At 39.9% G+C, this 23,359-nt stretch overlaps 1 long non-coding RNA gene across 2 annotated transcripts in view; it reads right to left on the bottom strand.

Annotated features, from left to right (window-relative positions):
* LOC106870895 (uncharacterized) overlaps positions 1–23,359 on the bottom strand; it is a 97,312-nt gene that overhangs the window by 34,123 nt on the left and 39,830 nt on the right. The window contains exon 2 of one of the 2 annotated variants that reach the window (XR_001409601.3): positions 9,775–9,866. This is a non-coding gene — a long non-coding RNA (uncharacterized LOC106870895). Of the gene's footprint in view, positions 1–9,774; positions 10,712–23,359 lie in introns of those variants that run through there. The other variant, XR_016238421.1, reaches the window with a different exon arrangement.

Here is a 23,359-nt window from a genome sequence, read left to right as displayed (position 1 = left end):
TATTAATAATGGTTTCTGGCTTAACCTAAGCACAAGGCCAGCAATCTTAAGGGGAGTGAATTCATCGGTTAAAACAATCCCAGTATTTGACAAGTACTTCATTTTATCCACCACAGAGGGATGAAAAGTAAAGTTAACTTCAGCAGGGTTTGAAATCAGAACGTAAAGGGTCGGAAGAAATGCTGCAATGCATTTTGTCTGACGCGCTAATGATTCAGCCAGCCTACCAGGTTTACACTTATTAATAATGGTTTCCACTTTAAATGCAAGGTCAACAGTTTTGAAGAGAAGGGTAGTCAATACAATCGATCCGAGTACTTGACTTGTACTTTATTTTATTGAACCCGAAGAAATTAAAGGCAATGTTGATCTCGGTGGGTTTTGAACCCAGAACGTAAAGAGCCGGAAGCATTAACAATAAAAACAAACATTAACAATAATATAGACAACTTCACAGGAGGAAAATTGGAAGACTTCGACAAAAAACATCGTTATTAAAACCAATCCTTTGTGAATCGTCTAATGTAAAACAAACCCCTCCTTTAATCTCGGCTCTCAACACCGACATTGCTATCTTTTTGGGGGAATGAGAATGTTGATTAGTTCAGCAGAAAGCACTGTGAACTAATGGCGGAAATAAAACTGGCAGACGACCATATGAGCAGCGAAAGAGACGGTGGTGGTGACGGAGATGTTTGACGTCAAACTTAGTGGAATTTAAGGAATACTTTTACACCTCTTCGTCAGAAGAGCACCCACTTTAATGGTTTCTTTCATGTTTTGAATATATTTTCTTTTGTCATTTCTCTTTTTTTTTTCCTTATTGTTTTGTAAAGGATATTTCGAGCACCATTTAAATTCATTTTCATGCGACAGGAATGGAGTGGAGTGCTGGGTTGCAGTCCTTCAAACTACTTTTAGACAAAATTGGACAATGGAGAGAGAGTGAAATATGTCCAAATTATGTCCCAGTGCACCTCTATACAATCAACAAACTGTATGCCATTGTGTGCAGTAAGATCTTCAGCTTGGCGGAAACAATATATTACGGTTATCGAAAAATAATGTCGCATTTTGTGTAATGAAACATATCTAGAATAATAGACATGTAGATCGCACTCACTTGTTAGGATGACTACTACTTGCGTACCATAAGACTGCTGGATCAGTTCTGACCTGGGGGTCAGTGGTATTTTGAGTCATGAGCACATTGAGCTGTTGCCCAGGGGACCAACGGGTGTAGCGTCCCAGTGCTTATCTATGTATACTGTGGCTTGGTTCTAATGCATTTATTTCCCCCAAAGACCTATAATATTGTTCAGGTAGAACTGCCTGTAGCTACGTAATACCACCACCAACAACACCACCGCCATCATTTCTACAACTACCACCACCGAGAGCAAGAATAACAGCAATAGAACCACCATTCTTACCATCACGTCATCAGCACAACTACAACATCAACATTATCTCTAATACAACTACCACCACCACCACCACCTCAGCAACACCAGTCACAGAAATATAAGCTAAATCATCTAGTTACCCCATAACGGTTTCGGAAAGAAAAGAGACGTTCGACAATTCGAACTCACGACTCACTTCGTCAGCCAACTTCTACAAAATAGTTGTGACGGATCAAAGCTCACCTAGAATTAAACAATCGCTAAGTATATCTGTCCTTGTTTATCACTGATTCCCTCATCACTGACCCGGGTAATACGGTACGCTCTGTTGCAAAACACGAAGCGCTTCCAGCGATCTGATCTGTGGTAATACGGGGTAACGATCAAAGATTCGGCTTGACCGCAAAATCGCATCCCCGGCAACCACCCGCAATGCTTAGGACAACTTGAGGTGTCGGAATGAAATCTGTTTTTCTCATAAGTTTTATTATTCATTTCTTACTGGTTCATTGTTGAAAACAAACATCCGCGATAAACGAGGATGAAAGTCTCTCATCGAACTCACGACGTCGCGTATCTCAACCAATCAGCTCTATCAGACTCTGCAAGTTATTACAAAGTCGAAAAAGTTTTCTTTTGCTTTTCAATAAAAGAATAAAAGAATAAAAGAATATGTATGGATATATAGGCGACGGGCTTCTTTCAATTTCCGTCTATCAAATCCACTGACAAAGCCCGAGGCTAGAGTAGAAGACACTTGCCCAAGGTGTCACGCAGTGGGACTGAACTCGGAAGCGTTTGATCGGGAAGCAAACTTCTTAACACACAGCCATGCCTATTGAACAGTGGAAAATTGTGTGTGTGTGAGAGAGAGAGAGAGAGAGAGAGAGAGAGAGAGAGAGAGAGAGAGAGAGGGGGAGGGAGGAGGAGAGAGAGAAGGAGGAAATGCTGTGTGAAGACGCGTGGCTCAGTGGTTAGAGTATTCGATTCACGATCGTAAGGTCGTCAGTTCGATCCTTGACAGCGCATTGTGTCCTTCAGTAAGACACTTCAATTCACGTTACTCCAGTCTACTCAGCTAGACTGGAGTGAGTTGTCCCTGTGGTTGAAAAGGCCAGCCTTGTCACATTGTGTCACGCCGAGAACAACGTTATGGCTACGTGTGTCTGTGGAGTGCTCAGCCACTTACATGTTAATTCCAGGAGCAAGCTGTTCCGTTAATCGGATCATATGGAACGCTCATCGTCGTAAATGACGGAGGTGCCAATTAGGTGCTTGTGTGCGCACGCGCAACCCGTGTGCAAGTGCGTGTTGCAAATGTGTCGGCCATGTCAGGGTGACACCTCGCCACAAAACCATTATTGGCAGACATTAAACTTTGTGCAGATGGGCGAGGGAAAGTGAACGATATATACATATATACATATATATATATGTGTGTGTGTGCGCGTGTGTGTACAGAAACATAATCACACACACATGCATATGAATGTCCATACATCTGAGCATGTGCCTTTGTAAACACGTACATTCGTGCATGTGTGTGTATGCACACAAATATATTTGCTTACATATATACACTCATACACATATGTACATACATATGAACGTCCATGCATGTATGTAAGCATGTAATGCATATAGCCATGTAAACACATATACATACTTGCATATGTGTGTGTATGTGTGTGTGTGTGTGTGTGTGTGTGTGTGTGTGTGTGTGTGTGTGTGTGTGTGTGCATGTATGTATGCATGCATTTATACGTACGTCGAGAGAGAGAGAGAAAGAGAGAGAAATGGAGGCGGCATTAGCGAAAGTGGTATAAGTAGCCTGCAGAGTGATGTAAGATGATATGCGTTGGCAGGAAGAAGACAAACGAAGACCAGCTTCGGCGAGAGAGCAGCCCAAGAAAACTTTCAGAAAAACAACACTTGTATTGCAAATGATATAATTTGAATAAACTTCAGTAAAAGTTATAAACGAAGGAGAAACAGAGGGTGGTGATGAGGGGGGCGGCGGGAGTAAAGTCAGATAGGGAGAGTGGGAGAGGGGGTGAGAGGAAAAGGAAGGGGATAGAGAACTAATACACGAAGAAAAGAAAGATAAGAAAAAAAGAAGAGAGTGAGAGGAGGAGGGAAGAAAGAGAGAGAGAGAGAGAGGGAGGGAAAGAGAGTAAACGTTTTCAAAATAGTTTCAGAAATGAAAAAAATATTAAATATTGAAAAAAAAAATTGACAGTCATCAAATAAGAATCAGGAATCGTTTTCTGTTTCGCCTTCCCCACCTCTCTCTCTATATGTGTGTGTGTGTGTGTGTGTGTGTGTGTGTGTGTGTGTGTGTGTTTGTGTATATATATATATATATATATATATATATATATATATACATACATACAGTGAAGGCTCGTGGCTGAGGGGTTAAGGCATTCGGCTCACGATCGTGAGAGCGGGTGTGCGATACTCGGCGGTGCGTTGTGTTCTTGAACAAGACACTTTGTTTCATGTTGCTTCAGTCCACTCAGCTGCCAAAGGGGCCAGCCATGTTACATTTTGTGTCCTGCTGAATCTCCCTGAGAACTGCGTTAAGGGTATTAAGGGTCTGTGGAGTACTCAGCCTCTTCACGAGCTGGCTGTTCCTTTGAACGGATCAATTGCAACACTCCTTGTGACTGACGGAATGCCACTTATATCAAGAAATCAAGAATTGAAAATAATTCAAAGCAAAATACGCACAATTAGTTTAATTAGTTTAATCATTTACTTCAAAACGCAACTTGTTTCGGTTATTAAAAGTGTTCGGCTGCACAAATTGCATGTTTTGTGTAAATTATTTTCAGGTTTTACCCCGTTCTATTAATTTATTACTTGTACATCCATAATCTCACAAGAAACATGCGTAAGTCTATTTGACGCTGTATTTATATATAAAAATGAATTAAAGGAAATGCTAAAGCTACTTCGTCATAATCATTATTATTCTTATTGATGTTAAATACTCCAGGAGACCTATATGGCTGAAAAGTAATATATCTAGGATAATCATCAACCAGGATTATGTCTGGGAGTTAACAGTTTACTCAAAGAAGCCGCTCTCAGCTTCCACCACAGCTAATATTTATAGCTCTGTCTGCTCCGAGTTTCAACATTCAAAACGAATAATTTTGCATCGCTTGAAATTTCTAAATTTTTATCTTAAACAAATATTTTACCGTTTATTGATTTCGATCAATTGACCGCGGCCATGCTGGAGCACCGCCTTAAAGGATTTAATCGAACAAACCGACCGCGGTATTTATACTATCGATATTTTTTGCCGAACTCACTGACAAGACTTTGGTCGGCCCGGAACTATACAAGAAAACACTTGTCCAAGACGCCACAAAGTGGGACTGAACCCAAGACCACATAGTTATGAAGCAGTCACATTTGCGCCTCTTTATTTCGTCCTCCAAAATCTCATAACCATTTGTTCTTATTCTTGTTACCTCAGTTTTAATTGATCTGTTAAAGGGTTCTGTGTTACAAGTATTTCTACCAATCACTGCTCTTCGCTTATCATTAAATGGCCATTTACAGTTTGAAGATATTTTAACTACTTTACGAAACATTGCAAATTATAGTATCAAATGCCATGTACTTATGGATGAATGTGTGTGTGTGTGTGTGTGTGTGTGTGTGTGGTACCGGTGTGGGTCTGTGGTGGTGGTGTGTGCGTATGTGAAGTTTTAGGCATATAATATACGTAACAGCTTGTCGGTACTTTTGTACGCATGGGTCTGTGTACGTGCCTGCGTTTTGCTATTTATAAATATGTAATCATACATATGTGTACACACACACACACACACACACACACACACACACACATTATAGTAATGTTGTCATTAGTAGTCGTAATGTTGCCATCATGCAAAAACTGACAGCTTCCAAACCCTGATTTTTGATTGGGTGAAAATTATCAAACTTCTGCACTTGTTTAGAAAGATTTTCTAAAACAAGTGAATAACAGCTTCAGATTCAACGTGAAAAATTACACCAATTTATAAGAATTTGAGAATTTTCAATTAATGTTCAATTTTTAAAAGGTTAAGCCAAACAGGAAAGATCCGGAACAGTTAAATTATCCGAAGCTTTTCTCCGGTTTCAAATGTGACATTGTTTTCGTTATGCTACGTTTCAGAGACGCAGCTTTCTACCTTTGTTAGAAACCAGCTCCTTCTTCAGAGGAAGAATTTAAATAATTCAATACAGAACAGACGTACATGTATTCATACTTATGTATGTATGTATGTATGTATGTATGTATGTATTTACGTACGTACGTACGCATAGGCATGGCTGTGGCTTCACAGTCTCGTGGTTCCAGGTTCAGTTCCAGTGCACGAGTGTTTTCTACTATGACATCGTGGCGAATAATGTCTTATGAGTGTATACATACACAAACATACATACACAAACATACATACACAAACATACATACACGCATACATGTATTACTTGTTGTGTGTATAGTTAGCTATAGGACGGCGACTGGTGAACTTAAGCCGCATGTGTCATCATCATCTTCCAGTCTCCTTCCAGTCAAGTGATGTGGTTCTCAAGCAGTATTATGACATACAGAGTAAAAGCAAGGACTGTCTTGTATTGCTGGGGGGGGGGGGTTCAAAGAGCTGGTTACCCGCTTTCCGCAGTATTACGATGGACATTTGTCTGCTTGTGGCTTTACCTTATCTTTGGTCCACAAGATCGAACAGATACTCTCGTATATTTCACCATGCTCGATGGATTCTTCATCATTCCATACATAACCCGCAGTATTCTTCAACAGTTCCTTTGAGAACAAGTGAAAACCTCTGCCTTTCATTGCAAAACTGAGGTAGATTTAGCTTTTCCCTCTCCTGGATGAGTGATGCGGCTGAGAAAGCAGTTAATTTCGTTCATATTTATGTCACGCCAATCTCTTCTTTGCTATTTAACTTATTTTTCAAATTTTCCTTCGCTGCCAATGAAAGCAAAAAAAAATGATGTTTTGTTGTTGGCATTTTCTGTGTTAAAATTTTTGGCTGAAAATGTTTGTTCGTGGAGGGGAGGGGCGTGTGTGTGTTTGTGTGTGTGTGTGTGTGCTTGTTACTGTGGGAGATGTCAGCGAAAAATTGCCTGTCTTGCTGCGCCTTTTTTGAAAGTCCAAATATGTTATCTCCTTCACATGACCCTCGTCGTTTCTCTTTTCCTTTCGCTGTAGTTTGAGAGGGGGGGAGGCATGTACTGTTTTAGATGTAATGTTTAAAATGTTTGAGGAAGACAAAAAAAAAAAAAATTGTTTCGTGAATAGAAAAAATAATATCTACCAATGATAAATGTCTACCTATCTAAGAATATATTTCACACAAAATATTCGTTTCGTTTAGCGTGTAATCCGATGAATTTCTTGGAATTACACGAAAGACACATCACTCACTCGTTTTGTCGAGGCAAAATACAACAACAATGACAACAACAATTTCTAATTTCAGTACAAGATGAAGAATTTAGAGAGGAAGGGTTTACTCCCTACCATCGAATTCAGCACTTAACTGTATACTTTGTTTTAGTGACCCTCGGGAAATTTTAAGATTACTTCGGTTCTCAATATTATTATTATTATTATTATTATTATCATCATTATTATTATCATCATAATCCTTATTGTTGTTGTTCTTCGTCTTCTTCTTATTATTAATATTATTATATTTTAAAAAGGATTGAGGTAACTCTTCACGAAGGTAAATAGTCAAAACGAAGAGCGCGATTCGATTGTATAAATGTTTTATTGGTTGGACAATATTTCGAAATATTGTTCAACGAATAAAACATCTATACAATGTATGTGTGTGTGTGTATATATATATATATATATATATATATATATATATATATATATATATATAGAGAGAGAGAGAGAGAGAGAGAGAGAGAGAGAGATTGAGTGAGGGAGCATTTATATAGCACTACAACTTGCTACAAAAGAAGTAACAGCCAAATTTCTCTCAAATCACACGCTGTATTCTTAAAAATCGAAGGATATATTGGCTAGACAGGCGGTATTATAAGTGTGCTCGGTCAGCGCCGACCTTGGGCTAAAAAGTAGCAACATCAGTGACAATAGTGGCCAAATACTCACACACACACACACACAAACACGCGCGCACGTGTGTACACACAGATGTGAAAACGCTTTGCTTTGCTAACAACAACAATAAAACTTAATAAAGTAAGTCAAAGCGAATTCCCCAAAGGAAACAAATAAAAACAACGACGACAACAACAACGTTCTTTTAAGGAAATAATGGAGGAAATATAATAATAATAATAATAATAATAGAGAGGGGAAAAGTTTGGAGCAGAGAAGAAGAAGAAGAAGAAGAAGAACCGTAAGTAATGGTGATTCTGTTGTTGCAAAACTAAGTCAATGGTAAATAATAATAACAACAACAACAATAATAATAATAAAACAAGCAAAAGAAGTTGGGCAGACTGATATAAGTCTAAGACAGTTTATGTGGTAGATGGAACGGCGTGGTGGTCATGGTTTTGATAGAGATGGTGGTTGTGGTTTTGGTGGAGCTGGTGCTGGAGGCGGTGCGATTGTGACGTTGTTCTCAGGGAAATTGGAAAGACAAAAAAAACCCATCAAAACTGTCTGAGAAGACGAATGCGTTTCGTTGTAGTCGTCTTGTGGCTGTTATTCTGAGTTTTATTTCTTTAGTTTTCATTTTAGAATTTTACAAATTTGTATTTCGTACATTTATGATTATTAGTGCAATTGAGCCTATATATGTATGTGTGCGTGTGTGTTCGTGGGTTCCTGTATATAAATATGTACATCTATCAGTCTATCTATCTCCCCACCAGTGGCGTGCGGTGACTTCCGGGGTTAGGCATGCAATAAATTTCTCTCCCCCACCCCACCTGGCAATTTTTCAGTAAAAGAATGTTCGTATTCCTACGATTTACATATGGGAGATTCTGAATATGCAATCACCCCCGTATGATCTAGAATAAGCAGGGAATAAAAAATGGCTCTGTAGAGATGAGCCTGAAATAAGTGTATTGTTTGTATTTTTCTCTCTCTTTGAAACGTCAGGACTTTCCCATCCTCACTCTCCCTTAAAAATGTCTAAAAATCATAAGTGAAATGGAATAAAGAGGAAATTGGATTCTGTTAATATTTTTGCATATTCGGAATCTCTGTTAAAGGTAGGAATCCGAAAAAATTTTTTCACAAAATTTCGTTTTTCAAAGGGGTGCGATTCTGCATTAGCCCCTATACCTATTGGTTCAGCTGAATCAATTTGAAATGGTTTAATAAAGAGAACACAGTTACATTGTATGGCCATGGTTTTAGATCGTTACGCTCTGGAAGACAAGTCAGGTGCTTTATCATGCTACTTGTCAATTCCGGGAAAATTGTTGATACTCAAGCAGACTGTTCTGAGACTTACTGAACTCCGTATATGAAAAGACTACGTCTCACGCACACACATTGAAAATACACGCATATACATGAATACACACACAATAAAAGACAGCGAAAATTCAACATTGTAAAAAGCCCCCCACCCCCACCCCCAAACTGTTGTGGCAGAAGTCAACATCTCTGAGATTGAAACAAGACATTTACGGCCGTAAATAAACTACACCCAATAGCACAGAAAGGAAAACCTATGTAGGTTAGGTGTGACGAAGAAGTCGAACCATTTCTCCTGCCAAACAATACTGATGTAAGAAGGTCGAGCCTTACGTTAAAATGTTATTTACCTAATTTCGAAATTAATTCAATTCTTCGATCTTTCTGGGCAAATATATCTATCATATTTTCATAGAAATCTCTTTTCATCAATTGTTGTAATAAATCTTTTTCAATTGACATTAGTGCTAACCCAGACAGTCTTCTTTCTCCTGTCGCATTTCCTACAGAAGCAGTGGTGGACGGAATTGTCAAAATCAACTTGCACAGATTGAAGAGTTCTGGCATAGCTTATAAAGCATTCTATAATGTCGTTGGGGCTCAATAGAAATATTTTTGAATCTCTGAATTCCGATTGATGCATCGACTCCATATTTTTCCCCTAACATATCATAAAAGATTGAAAAATTATCAAGTTTTGAAAAAGGTTACTTTTATATAAGAACACAAGTAAATTGTCTGAGTAAATTGTAAGTCAATTTCAACAAAACGGAAAAAATAACGTTAGTTCAATTAATTTAAGATTAATTAGCTACTTCTGAAATAAGAAATATAATATAGGTAATATTTTTTTTTTCAGAACACTCCAAAAATATAATAATGCAAACGGATGTTTTGGATAAAAAAAAGATTCAAACTTACCGCCAGGTTGTTCCGACATTTCAGATGGCTAACTCAGGAATTATGGGATTGGTCATTTCGGGTCAGAAAGTGGAACGAGGCTGGCAACAATTCTACATTAACAAAGAAAGAGAGAGAGAGAGAGAGAGAGAGGAGGGTGTCAGGTGGTCTTCTCAAAGCAGACGACCGAGTCACTGAGAAAGGGGGAAGGGGAGGCAGAATATATTAGAAAACACCTGACGGAGTTTCTTTGAGACAAAAAGTAACTATTTTATGAAATTTTCCGATGATATCGATACAAAACCACAGAACATGCAGCGTGTACCTTGCATGCCTGAGAGTGTACGCCCCTGATATATACATATATACACACACACATATGTATATACTTATCTCTCTCTCTCTCTCTAGAGAGAGAGAGAGAGAGAGAGAGAAATAGAAAGAGAGAGAGAGAGGGGGAGATAAAGAGAGAGAGATGAAGAGAGAGATTAGGTACCATTTCTCGTTTGTGAAACACTAAAACCGACTATTTGCGGGGGGGGGGTCGAGCGTGTGTGTGCGTGCGCTTGTATCCGAGCGTGTGTGCGCGCGTGCGCGTGCGAGTCGTGTGTGCACATTTGCCATTTTCCTTATATTTTTTTTTATATATCATTTTTAAACAAGTTGGACCACCGACGTCGAAGATTGTAACTTTCTTTTTACAATTCATGTATCGCGTATATAATACACACACGCGCGCACACAATGTATTTATATGTGTGTATGCGTAAATATATGTAAATATGTATGCAGTATGCATATACATACATGCAAATATGTACAATATGTATGTACGTGAGAGTGTGTGTGTGTGTGTATTGCTGTTGAGGTTGTTAAGTATTAAATACAACAAAGCAACAAACATTTTTCCTGCTGAAAAGGAAGCCAAGAGTTGGTAGAAACACTTTTATTGTGGAAAGCTGGCTGCGACTTCAACTCCCGCCTCGTCAGGTTTTGGTCTCCAGAGGTGAGAACTGAAGTCACTGTGAAACCCTATAGAATACGAGTAATAATAAAGGGTTTATTTTCTTTTTTTCTGCTTTCTGTGTTCACCACTAAGGTTCATTAAAATCATTGCGAACGGTGCAGGACGATATAATGTGGGAAACTGCGTAAAATCGTATGAAAAGCAAAATGACGAAAACAAAGAAACAAAATGATCAAACAAGGAATAATTCCCCAAAAGGAGGATACCATCCATCGTGGGCCTATGGCAGGATAATCGGGGAAACACCATAAAACCACCGAAGCAAAGTGCCCTCTCCCAGTTATCCTCTTCCAATCTACACGTTGCTAGGCACTCATCCATTTTTCGGCTTCATTTCCCTTCCCCATCGCCACTGTCCTGGCCCAAGAAGAAGGGGTTTCTCTTCTGCCCTTTCAATCTTTTCCAGCACACTGCCTCGATGGATCAAGCAACCAGACCTAACAGGTCCTTCGGGCCAAAGGAAGGTTTCGGGGCGATCTTTACAATGGAATCAGTCGATAGTCGGATCTGCTCCATGCGTGGCAGTAGAATGTTCAATATAACTCCACAAGACAGCAATACTCGGGCAGTGGACGAGTGCCTTGAGAACGGTTTCGCCACTCTACAGAACACCACCGTGTATAGGTGTGTATGTAAAATACTCGGTTAGTTAGAGGACAACAGAATGGAGAGAGAGAGAGAGAGAGAGAGAGAGAGTAATGTTTGATCGAAAAATTGGGTTGTTTTAGTTCAACGTAACCGACGACGCGTGTGTATGTACATGTGACTGGCTTTGAGGAGAAAGTATGGGTACTTGCATGTGTGAATATATATATATATATATATATATATATAGAGAGAGAGAGAGAGAGAGAGAGAGATGCGTGTATATACATATATATATATATATATATATACACACACACACATATATGTATATGGAAACGTATATGTGTGTGTGCGTGTGTGTATTGTTTCGCTTAGAATGTTCCCTTAAACACTATAAGTCCTCGCAGAAGATTCCGAAGCGAAAGAATCGGTTGCATTGTTTGTGTGTTTCTGTGCTGGTTTGTGTATGTGTGTTGTTATAGTTGTTGTTTATTAGCGTAAATGAAGGTAGCAGACGATAATAATTAACAATCAATAAATGAATAATTGATTGGTAGCAAGTGAAGCAGAATTGCTTGAGAATGTTGTATTGTGTTGTGTTTGATGATCGTCATAGCTGCGGTGCCATGGCAAGAATGGTCACGTGACGGTGCGGTGGTGGCGGAGGGTTCTGAGAATGGCAAATCTGGGAATTGGTGGAGTCGTTTAGAGCGTTGGATAAAATGTCTTAAATGTTTTTATTCCTGCTGTCTGCATCCGGAGTTCAAATCCCTCTGAGCTTAATCTCGTCTATAATTCTTTCTTTTCGTATTTCTTTTAGTCTGTGCCAAGCGGCTGCACTCTGCGTGCTTTAGCTTCGTTAGTATGGTAACAGTCCGGATACTTATAAGACCTCATATATATATATATATATATATATATATATATATATATATATATATAATCCCGCCGTTGCGCGGCACCTTGGGCAAGTGTCTTCTATTATACCCCCGGGCCGACCAAAGCCTTGTGAATAATGGATTTGGCAGAAGGAAACTGAAAAGAAAAAGCCTGTCGTACATATGATGTTTTTGCAGCTTTAATAAAAAGAAAACATATTACTCAACCTTTGGTATTCGAGTATTATTTTTTACCACCTTGTTTTGCATTTATGTGCTTACACACACACACACACATATTGTATCGCACAGAAGTATGTACACCTCTAAAAAGTTTCAGTAAAATTGCCATTACTCTGATAATATCGAAGGAAATCAAACGAAATTTATACTGAATAAAATATATGATACATGCAAACATCATACAAATTTGGAACATAAAACAATAAGCATTTTCAAAGATATGAACGAAATATTAATTTTAAAACGTTGTAAACACACTAAAGGAAATTTGTTATATTCACTATTTTCTCCCCTTTTTTTGACTAAATTCAGATTTTGCTGATGATTTCAATTCTGATAAATTATTTCTCCAGGAGATTTTTTCACCGGTCATTGTTACTGCATCTGCAGGAATTCTGATTTTTGGACCGTGGTGAAAATCTTCTTCATTGTTATTAAAATGGCACCAAAAGGAAAGAATTGTCTGAAGATTTGAAGAAAATTATTTTTAATTTGCATAAGAATGGTTTAGGATCCAAATTAATTAGCAAACGAATACATAGTCGCCAAAGTAATTCAGAAGTACAAAACTACTGGACGGCTAAGCAATAAACATCGTCCAGTTCGTCCTTCTTGTTTAACTGCATGTGATATTCACCACATCCAATGTTGCGTGATGGACGACAGGCGTCGTACCGCTTCATCTTTGGCCCAAGAAGTGTCTTCTGTTAGTGGAAAGAGTGTATCCACCCAAACAGTTCGCCGAAGTTTGAACCAGTGGGGGTCTTCATAGATGCATTCCTCGTAGGAAGCCTCTCCTCACTACCAGGCATAAAACCAAGTCGTCTTTCTTTTGCCGAAACCTGAGTAAGGGGAAGGAGTTTTGGAATAAAAAAATTTTTTCTGACGAGACTAAAATCAACTTGTTTTTTGGATCAGATGGTATTAAACGAGTATGGCGAAGATAATAGCGACGAATGCACTGTGCCTAGCGTGAAACACGGTGGCGGAAGTGTTACGTTTTGGTGATGCATGAGTGCAACTGGTGTGGAAGGATTCACATTTATGGAGAGAAATTGTCATAAACCTATTCTTAGACCAGATCTATTTCTCATAACCTCTCCCTACTGCACCTATTACTTGGTTCCATCAACAACAGCAATAACAACATCATGATCATTTCTATTATAGGCACATAAGGCCTGAAATCTTGTGGTTGGGGTTGGTCGATTACATTGACCCCCGGCGAGCAAGAACATCACAACATCATAATCGGAGACAACAGCGCCGCAGTCACTGACAACATTTTTACTACTACTACTACTACTACTACTTAAACCACCACTAACAACGACAACCACAGTGACAACCATCCCAACAATAACAACGACAGAAACTACCACCACCAACAACAACCGCAACAACAACAAGAACAATCAGTACTTACCACCACTACCACCATAACAACACCGTCGCCAACACCACTACTACTACCACCCTCATCTTCATCACTGTCACCACCACCACCATCCCACATTCTGTCTCTGTCATGTCACTTAACTCGTTGGTAGTGGTGGTCATGCGTGTAAAAAACTACTCCGCCCCTGCAATTGCTAATATTTTCATTTCTCAACAAAAGCGTTCTCCTTCTCTTTTCCCTCTCTCTTTCTCTCTTTCATCCCCCACTCTCTCTCTCTCTCTCTTTATCCCTCTCATCACCCCTTTACTTAACCCTATCTATCCCCACAATCACTACTATACCCTCCCCATTACCTCCACCTCACTTTTACTGTCTCACCCACCCCACCCCCAACCTATCGCCTCCTCTCTCCTCTCTCTCTCTCTCTCTCTCTCTACCTCTATCTCTGTCTCTCTTCCTTCCAAGACCAACTTATATAACGACCCTACAATCGTCTGCCTCATTCATTACTTCTCCCATTTCAATATCTATTTATTTCCCCACTCTCATTCTCTCTTTCTCTCTTTCTCTCACTGTGTATGCAATAAATATTATGTGTGTGTGAGTGCGTGTATGTCTGCGTGTGTATGTGTGCGAGAGAGAGAGAGAGAGAGAGAGAGAGAGAGAGTGTGTATGTCTTTGTGTGTGAGTGTGTCTTTATGTGTGTGTGTGTGTGTAACTGTCTCTCTTCCTCTCAGTCTTTCCCCGTCTATTTATCTCTCTTTCACTTCTACCAACCAGCCAGCCAACCAACCAGTCACCCCACCCCACCTTTATAAACCTCCATCACCCACCCACAGCACTACTTTCTCTTGTTCCCCTCTCTTTCTCTTAAACTTCACCCTCTCTCCTCAGTCTCTCGTGTTTCACTCCTACCTCTACCTCCCTTTTGACTTCGTTCTGGAATTTGCTTACACGGGAGCCTAATAATATTTTCTTTCAAAAGGATCAACGCCGACAGTTTGCTAATGTTTTTCTACTCAAACAAGAGAGAAGTAATTTGTCTGGAAATAAAAACTGTTAGAGGAAAGTCCATTTTTTAATTCATAACATCAACAAAAACAAAATAACGACAACAGAAATCGGGGGGGGGGGATCAAAAAGAAAGACACGCAGAAAATAGTTGACTTCTATTTACAAAGATAGAGTAATCCCATACAAACTCAGAAGGAAAACGAACAGACGATGCTGTAGAACTCAGAGGAGCAGACAACAAGCAAGACAGACGAGAGAGAGGTTACGAAAGAATGTGAGAGAAAGAGGAAGAGAGAGAGAGAGAGAGAGACCGAAAGAAAGAAAGGTGAGGGTGTAAATGAAGGTTTTCCGTCCCTTTGCTATCTCTCTCTCCAATTGATTGATTATGATAACTGATGCAATATTTTCTCCCATATTTTGACGACGCAGCTATGAAAGATAAAGCAACAAGCCAAATGGAAAAAATCCGCAGCTCCCACCCAACCCCCTCCTCAGAAAATTGCGGTCAAAGGAGGCGTGGGATTAAGGAATGTTATTTCTAGGAATGTGGCAGAAGCGAATCCAAAGAACCAGTCTTCGGCGCTGCTGATGATGAGATCGTGATAATAACAAACCTTTCTTCTGTAAATACAAAGTCTGAAATTTTGAGGGCGGGGTTAATCGATTACATTACCCGGGAGTTCGACTCGTACTTATTTTATCGACCCGGAAGGATGAAAGGCAAAGTCGACCGCGGCGGAATTTGAACTCAGAACGTAGAGACAGACGAACTACCGCCCGGCGTGCTAACGTTTCTGCCAGCTCGCCACCTTATGTAGCAGGAATATTAAAAAGCTAACTCTCTTTGGAGTTAAAAGATGTAAAAATAAAAATTCTTTACTTGCAACCACTTGTGAAGCGATTCTTGTGGAATTTTAGCATTTGGGAGGTGGAGAAGCAAAACAAGAAGATCCGAAATAAACCGCACTTGAAAAACTCCAGAATTTGGCAATAAAAACATCACATAAAGAAATATTATAATAACCACGTTCTGGATGTAAGGAATCCTTATTTATTTAAGACTTCTGAGACAGTAATTTACCAAATTCCTTTGCGGGAATGAAGCTAGTCATTAGAATTGGTCGCTTAGTGTGTTTGGTCTTCTTCGCCAAGAACTGGATGGATGGGAATATCATTTTAAAGAATGTGAGTTGTTGCTGCTGCTGCTGTTGTTGTTGTTGTCATCGTCGTCGTCGCTGTTTAACCCTAAACCTGTCCCACTGATCTACACCTTGGGAAAGTGTCTTCTACCATAAGCCCAGGGCCAAACAATGCCTTGTGAGTGAATTCCGTAGGCAGAAACTGTGTGGAAGCCGTCGTATATATATGTATGTGTTAGTGTTCGATCCCCTCACATCGGTGGATAACTGGCGTTGGTTTGTTTACATTCCAATTACTTAACGGTTCAGCAAAGGGGTCGGATCGTATAAGTACAAGACTTCAAAAAAATAAATCTTGCGGTCGATTTGTTTGACTAAAGCCTTGAAGGCGATGCCCCAGCATGGCCGCAGCCCAATGATAGAAGCAAATAAAAGCTAAGAATTGAGCGTGTAGGAAGGGTGAGGGTGTTTCCATGGTGCTTGTAATTGTATCTGTACAACTGTTGAAGGAGGCTGAGATATTATGTCCTGCTTGGAGTCGGTAACTACAGCATCACGGCTTTTTCAACGGATGATTTGTGCAGCTGTTTTGTGTGAAGATTTGTGATCCGAAAACATTGCATGATAAAGGAAGAAACAAAACAGACAAAAAACCCCCAGAAAAATGGGTGGAAGAGATGATGGGCGAGAGAGATAAATGGTCTTTAGAAATATGTTAGCAGAACTGAGTGCTGGTAAAGTGGTGACAACATGTCTGCCCCAGAATCTACGCACCAATAGCAAAAAATATAATAATAATAATAATAATAATAATAATAATAATAATAGCAATAATAATAATAATTTTGGTGTCTTCTGATATGTCTCTTTCAATTTCTTGTTTGCGATATTCATATTTGCTTGATTCGACCCATCTTTCATTTCGTCTTCAAATTTCTATAACCAATCTGCTTCTATATTTTTTCTTGAGTGAGCTTCAAATTTCTCACCCAAAATTCTTTGCTGCTTCAACATTTGGCACATCATTCCTCTGATTGTTCAGTTGCTGTTCAAATTTCCTTTCATTGTTTCTGAAGAACCAGTTCTGCAGGTGTTGGTTTGTTTTTTGTTGGTTTTGTTATTTTCACTGCTTTTGAGTTTGTTTGCATTATCTCTTCTTTGACTACGTCTAACCATTTGTGGATTTCCTTTGAAGTTCGTTTTTGTGTCTTTCCCTCACCATCTTCTTCTCTTTGGTTGCATGATTCCTTTCAAGATTTCTGCTGAGCTGTTCAGTTTGGTTCTCAAGTCTTCGTTCCCACCATGATTTTCTTTGACCCTTAAACCCAAGAATTTCCACAGCAACAGATGCTGCGCAGTATATGAGGTTGTTTAAATCTGTAATATTTTCATTAACAGCTTGACCGTTTTGTTTAATATCTTAAGTAGCTTTCTTCCTCTTTCCATTCTTCTCAACGTAGCGAGTGTCTTCCTTTCACTTGTTCCTTTCCCCGTCTGAAACATTTTTCCCCCCTTCGACAAAGTAAAACTTGTTTTCCTCTCGGTTGTTATTTCTCTTCTGAGGATGTTATTTCTGTCATTTCTTGATCTTGTTCTATTTCCTCTGTTACATGCTCTACATAGGTTTCATCTTCCACTGTTGTGGAAACCTCTTCCAGTTCCAACTCGAACAGCCATTGTCTTTTCACGGTTAGATTTTCTCCTTTACAAGTCTTTACTCTGTAGCAGGCGACATGCTTTTTCCCTCTGCATGTTTTATATATCTGATGTTCTTAGACTAACTTCATCACAACCCCATCGTCGTTCTGATCTCTACCGTCATCTTGTAGTCTTTGTCGCAGCATTTGGATAAGGACCAGGCCCACCCTGCTGCTTTCCTCGGAGATCCGGGCTCCATAGACACAGTTGCCATTATGCTTTCCATTTGGCCTTAAATAGATGACACGTCACAACCAGCAGTGTTTCTTTTCGAGACACCATCACAAGGGGTCTGCCAGCTAAGGATAAAGAGACCTTCGTCACTTTGTGGTAGACCCATCCCTATAGGGGCGACTATTATCATTATTATTATTATCATCATCATCATTAGTTTCACATATCAATGCCCTCTCTCTCTCTCTTCTCTTTCTCTGTATGTATATGTGTATATATATATATATGTGTGTGTGTGTGTGTGTGTGTGTGTGTGTGTGTGTATTATATATATATATATATATATATATATATATATATACAGCATATATCTTTCCATTTTACTTTCTTTCCACCATCCAACCAACAGCTCTACTCTCTCTTTCTCTCTCTTTGTCTCTCCTTCTATCCGTCTATAAACACACACACACACCACATGAAGCATACAGAACACTAAATACACCACATCTGAGTACAACACCCCAGAGTACACCATCCTACACAGCACACAACTTTGCACATTGCTATCGTCACAGCCACCACCACCACGAACAACAACAATAGTAATAACGACAACAGCAACAACAACAATTAAAAAACAATAACACAGCAACAACAACAACAACAGCACTTCCCATGAAGTGTTTTGTTTGTAGTAATTTCACGCCTGTCTACGGCTTTGACATTTTAGCTGCCATATGGAGAATTGTCATCACAACTGACTCACACAGAAATACATAGACACATACATAGACACATATGTGTGTGTGTGTGTGTGTGTGCAAGTACGTGTGTGTGTGTGTGTGTGTGTGTATATATATATATATATATATATATATATATATTCATACACATACTCTCACACATGCACACACACAAATATATATATATATGTGTGTGTGTGTGTGTGTATGTATATATATATATATATATATATATATAGATATAAACACATACATGTGCATGTACACGCTCACATATACATGCAGGTGTATTATATACATAATTTCTGTACCAAATCAACATACATACATACACACCCTTTATATACGGCATTGAACCTGACATACACACATCCTCAATTCTCTGCTTTAATGTACTTATGTTTTCTCTCTCTCCATTTCATGTCACACCGCAACTGGTGACCGTTGACGTGGTTTGCTATGGCTTTCCAACCGGCCAACCACCGGTTCACTGCATTTGCCAGAACGAGAAAGTGAGAAGGGAGCGTCTATAACTCGGTGAACTTCCTTCGAAAAGCACCGGTTTTTCACCAATATTTCAAACCTTTGCCTATTATTATACATCGGTCACGCACACGCGCGCACGCGCACACACAAATTAATATGCAGTATGTATACATATTTATATATATATGTGCGTTTGTGTGTGCATATATATATATATATGTGTGTGTGTGTGTGTGTGAATGTATATTGTATGTGTGTGTATACATATATATATATATATATATACACATAGGACCATTGTTCCAAGGGAATGACTCACTGACAGCGGACCCAAGAAGGATAAGTGAGATACTCAGGGAACAATTTCAAAGTGTCTTCACTTCCCCCCTTGGACACATGCTGATAAAAAATGCGGCTCAATTCTTTGATATTGCGGCTCTAGAAAAGGAGGCGTCAGCCATCGATTACATCAACATTGGGGAGACAGATGTAACTGTGGCCACAGATGAAGTGAGCTCATGATGGCTTCCCAGCTATTCTCCTGAAGCCATGTAGGCAGGCTTTGACGAAACCACTTCAGGTACTTTTCCAAAATTTCCTTGCAAGTGGTAAACTTCTTTAAAAGCTGAAAGAAGTCATTATATGCCCTATCCACAAAGGTGGAAGCAGAGCAGGGGCCAAAAACTACAGGCCAATCTCTCTGATTTCACAGATCAGTAAAGTCATGGAACGAATCACCAGAAAGAAGTTGATAATGGTCCTCGAAGAAAATGACATACTGAAGAATACAGAGCATCTGTCCAGCAAGAAGCTTCCTCACACAACTCCTAGAACACTATGACTGAGATTTGAAACAGCTGCTTGACCATTGACCATGACACTGTTCTGGGGCCATTACTGTTCATTAAAGGATCAAACAGGAAAAATACATTGTACCATTAAAATCAATACGTATATGAATGTTTGTATGTTTGAATATATATCTATGTATGTATATGAATGTATATTCATTCATATACATGTGTATACACACACATGTGTGTGTGTGCATGTATAGGCATTTACACATGCACACATACAAATGTACACATACATACAGTTGCATAAACACACTCGCATACGTCTACATATACTCGCACTCGCACTCACAAAAATAGCATTGTTAGGTTTTACATTATCTGGATTGATTGATGTGTTTCATTGCCATTATGTATGAAAGGGTACAAGAGAAAGGGAGTAGGAGATGGGGTGAACCGGCAGACTTATCCTCTCACACACACTTTTCATGCAAAGGTGAAGGTCAGCCAAACTGATGAATGTCTTAACAGAATTGCTGTTAAGAGCAGACAAACTATGCTTATAACAAAAGTATAGCATGGAGAGGGAAGGGGTGGCAGGAGGATAGGAGCCTGTTTCTCTGTAACATCGAAGGCTATGGAGGGATGGCGGTAGTCATGTCTGTTAATTTTAAGGTAAACATCAGACAGGCTACCCGTTTTAAGAGGTGTAGTGATCAGACGGGCAACACCGTTAACAAGAAGGCGGAGTTTGAGCAGTCAGGCCACCCTCTCGTACCTCTTTAATGTAGAGCGAAAAAACAAGCTACTGGAATGTGCTGACAGGCTCGCTGTCCCTTTAACACGTAGGATCAGCGAGGAAGCAGTCTGCCTCTTTAATATAAAGTTGGAGGAATGAATAGTTTTTTGCACAAAGGTTTTTAAGCGGGGTCTTTCTACCTTTTTAACATAGAGATGTTAGGAGCAGACATTTATGTCTCTAACATAAAGGAGCAAAATCCAGGCACTCTTCTGCACAAAGGTTTAGGGAGCTGACAAACTAAAGTCTACCCCTTTAACACCTGGGTATAGGGAGCAGTAGTCCGCCCCTCTGACACACAAAGGTACACTGAACGGATTCTCTTACCTTCTTTAACATAAATGTGTAATGAAAAGAGAGTTGAACTCTTTAATATAATGAACAGGCCCTCTAATCCCTTTGATATAAAGGGATAGCGAACAGACAGTCCACCCCTTAACATGAAGGTGTAGTGATCAGATACTCGACCCAGTAACATAAAGGTGTTGCGAGCAAACATAGTACCTGTTTAACACAAAGGTGTACTAAACAGACAGCCTATCCGTTTAACACAGAGGTGTAGTGCTTGGAAACAACGTGTGTATCGTGTGATCGGAAGGATTACGGACGGATTAAGTCCGAATTCTCTCACGACGTAGGCCCTCTCAGAATGGATTTTTCTCCATACATTTACGAGGGCCTACGTCCAAATACCCCACGAGCCCGGGAAAAGGAGAAAGAAAACGAGAACGAAGGAACCTCGAACCACTGATGCAGAGGTAAGCAATGTCGAACATTCATGGAGGTTGTTTAAATGTGCGTGGCCTGGTGTCAAGCTGGAAGCAAGGTCGCTTCCTTAATGACATCAGGTCGCGTAATTTGGATGTTATTGTTGCTACAGAGACCCGGTTAAGGGGGCCAAGAGATCTGTATACATACATACGTATATATGCATACGCACCTGTGTGTATGTGCGTGTGTCACATTCCTCGTCGGGCGCAATGCTTCAGACGTTCTGTGCCTGTTTCGTATCGCACTACATTTCCTACTGCAAACTGATACAGGGACCAATATATCAAAGTTCATGTTACCTCACTTATGATATCATAAGGGGAGTGGGAGGAGGAGGCAATGGGTGGTGGAAGAAGAAGAAGAAGAACGGTGTCTTCTTCGGTATCGATGTCTCCTTTGAACGTCTTCGATGATATCGATACGCGTTCACGTGCGTGTATATCGAAGGCCTTGAGATCGCTGGAGCAGAATAAATGAAGAGATCCGTTTACTCTTAATATTCAATGACTGGACGGACGGACGTTGTTGTTGGTGTTGTTATTGTTTCGTCCCAGGTCAGTTGTTGTGAACCATCAGATCTCTGATCAAATGCGTTCCAACTGTGACCAACCCGCTATAGTTTAGCGGTACATCTTCATCTTCTTCAACTTTTACCTGTTTCAGTCAGTCATTGAACTGTGCGGTCCCGTTTGGGAGCACAACTTTAAAGAGTTTTAGGCGAAAAAATTAACATTACTTATTCGATCGGTGTCTTCTGTCGAATCGCTAAGTTACGGGACGTAAACAAACCAACTCTGGATGTGTGTGTGTGTCTTTGCCTTCACCACTGCTTGACAACTGGTGTTGGTTTGTTTACGTCCCCATAATTTAGTTGTTCGACAAAGAGATTCCGATAGAATAAGTACCAGGCTTTAATTAATAGATACTGGTGGTCGATTCGTTCGACCAACACCATTTAAGTTGGTGCTCCAGCATGGCCGCAGTCCAATGACTGAAACAAGCAAAAGATAAAACATGAATGGAGTGGCTGCCATGACAACGATAGTCTTTGCCGTCATGTTGACTGGTCTCTGCTGCCACACTGACGTCACTGAACAGAGAGACGAGAGAAATTGTCGCGGCTGCAGCGGCAACAACAACAACAAGGAAAAAACACAAAACAAAAAAACGATAAATTAACAACAGCAAACAGAAAATAACTGTGAAGATTCCTGAACAAATAGCGAAAGGAAGACGTTTGAGGGAAAGAGAGAAACCACCAAGAACATGAAGACAGAACCGTTGCCGGACAAAATGCTTAGCGGCATTTCTTCCGTTCTGAGTTCATATGCCACTGGGGTCGATAAAAATAGGTACCAGCTGAGCACTGGGGGTGGGGTCAATGTAATTGGCTTAGCCTCTCCCTCGAAATTGATGGCCTTGTGCCAGAATTCAAAACCAATATTATATGCCCTGGGGTGATGACGCTTCCTGTCGAAAGAATAAACAGTACCCCCACCCACCACCTCCGAAAAAGAAAAATAATAATAAATGCTTCGAAGAAGCGTGGTTTGCAGAAGTTTTCGTATCCGTGTTTGTTGCACTGGAGGATCTTCCTGTAACATTGCTAATTATTTTAATATTGAAGATTGCAAGCAGATGCGGGTGGTCGTTGGGGGTAGAAAAATCAAAGTGATGTTTATGGTAACAGAGGTCACCTCAGAGCCTGCTGCCTCTCGTAGGTTGGGTGGAAAAACGAGAGCCGAGTGCCACCCGCCACCGCCGCCACCACCACCACCGATATTCCAACGACTACAACCACAACAGCAGCGGAGAAATCTTTCCAGTAATAAAGAGTCTTAATAAATTCC

The sequence above is a fragment of the Octopus bimaculoides genome, chromosome 25 (assembly GCF_046866305.1).
Source record: "Octopus bimaculoides isolate indiv1 chromosome 25, ASM4686630v1, whole genome shotgun sequence".
Lineage (NCBI taxonomy): Eukaryota > Metazoa > Mollusca > Cephalopoda > Octopoda > Octopodidae > Octopus > Octopus bimaculoides.
Note: the sequence above shows the minus strand (reverse complement) of the source record. Positions and strands in the feature narration are given on the sequence as shown.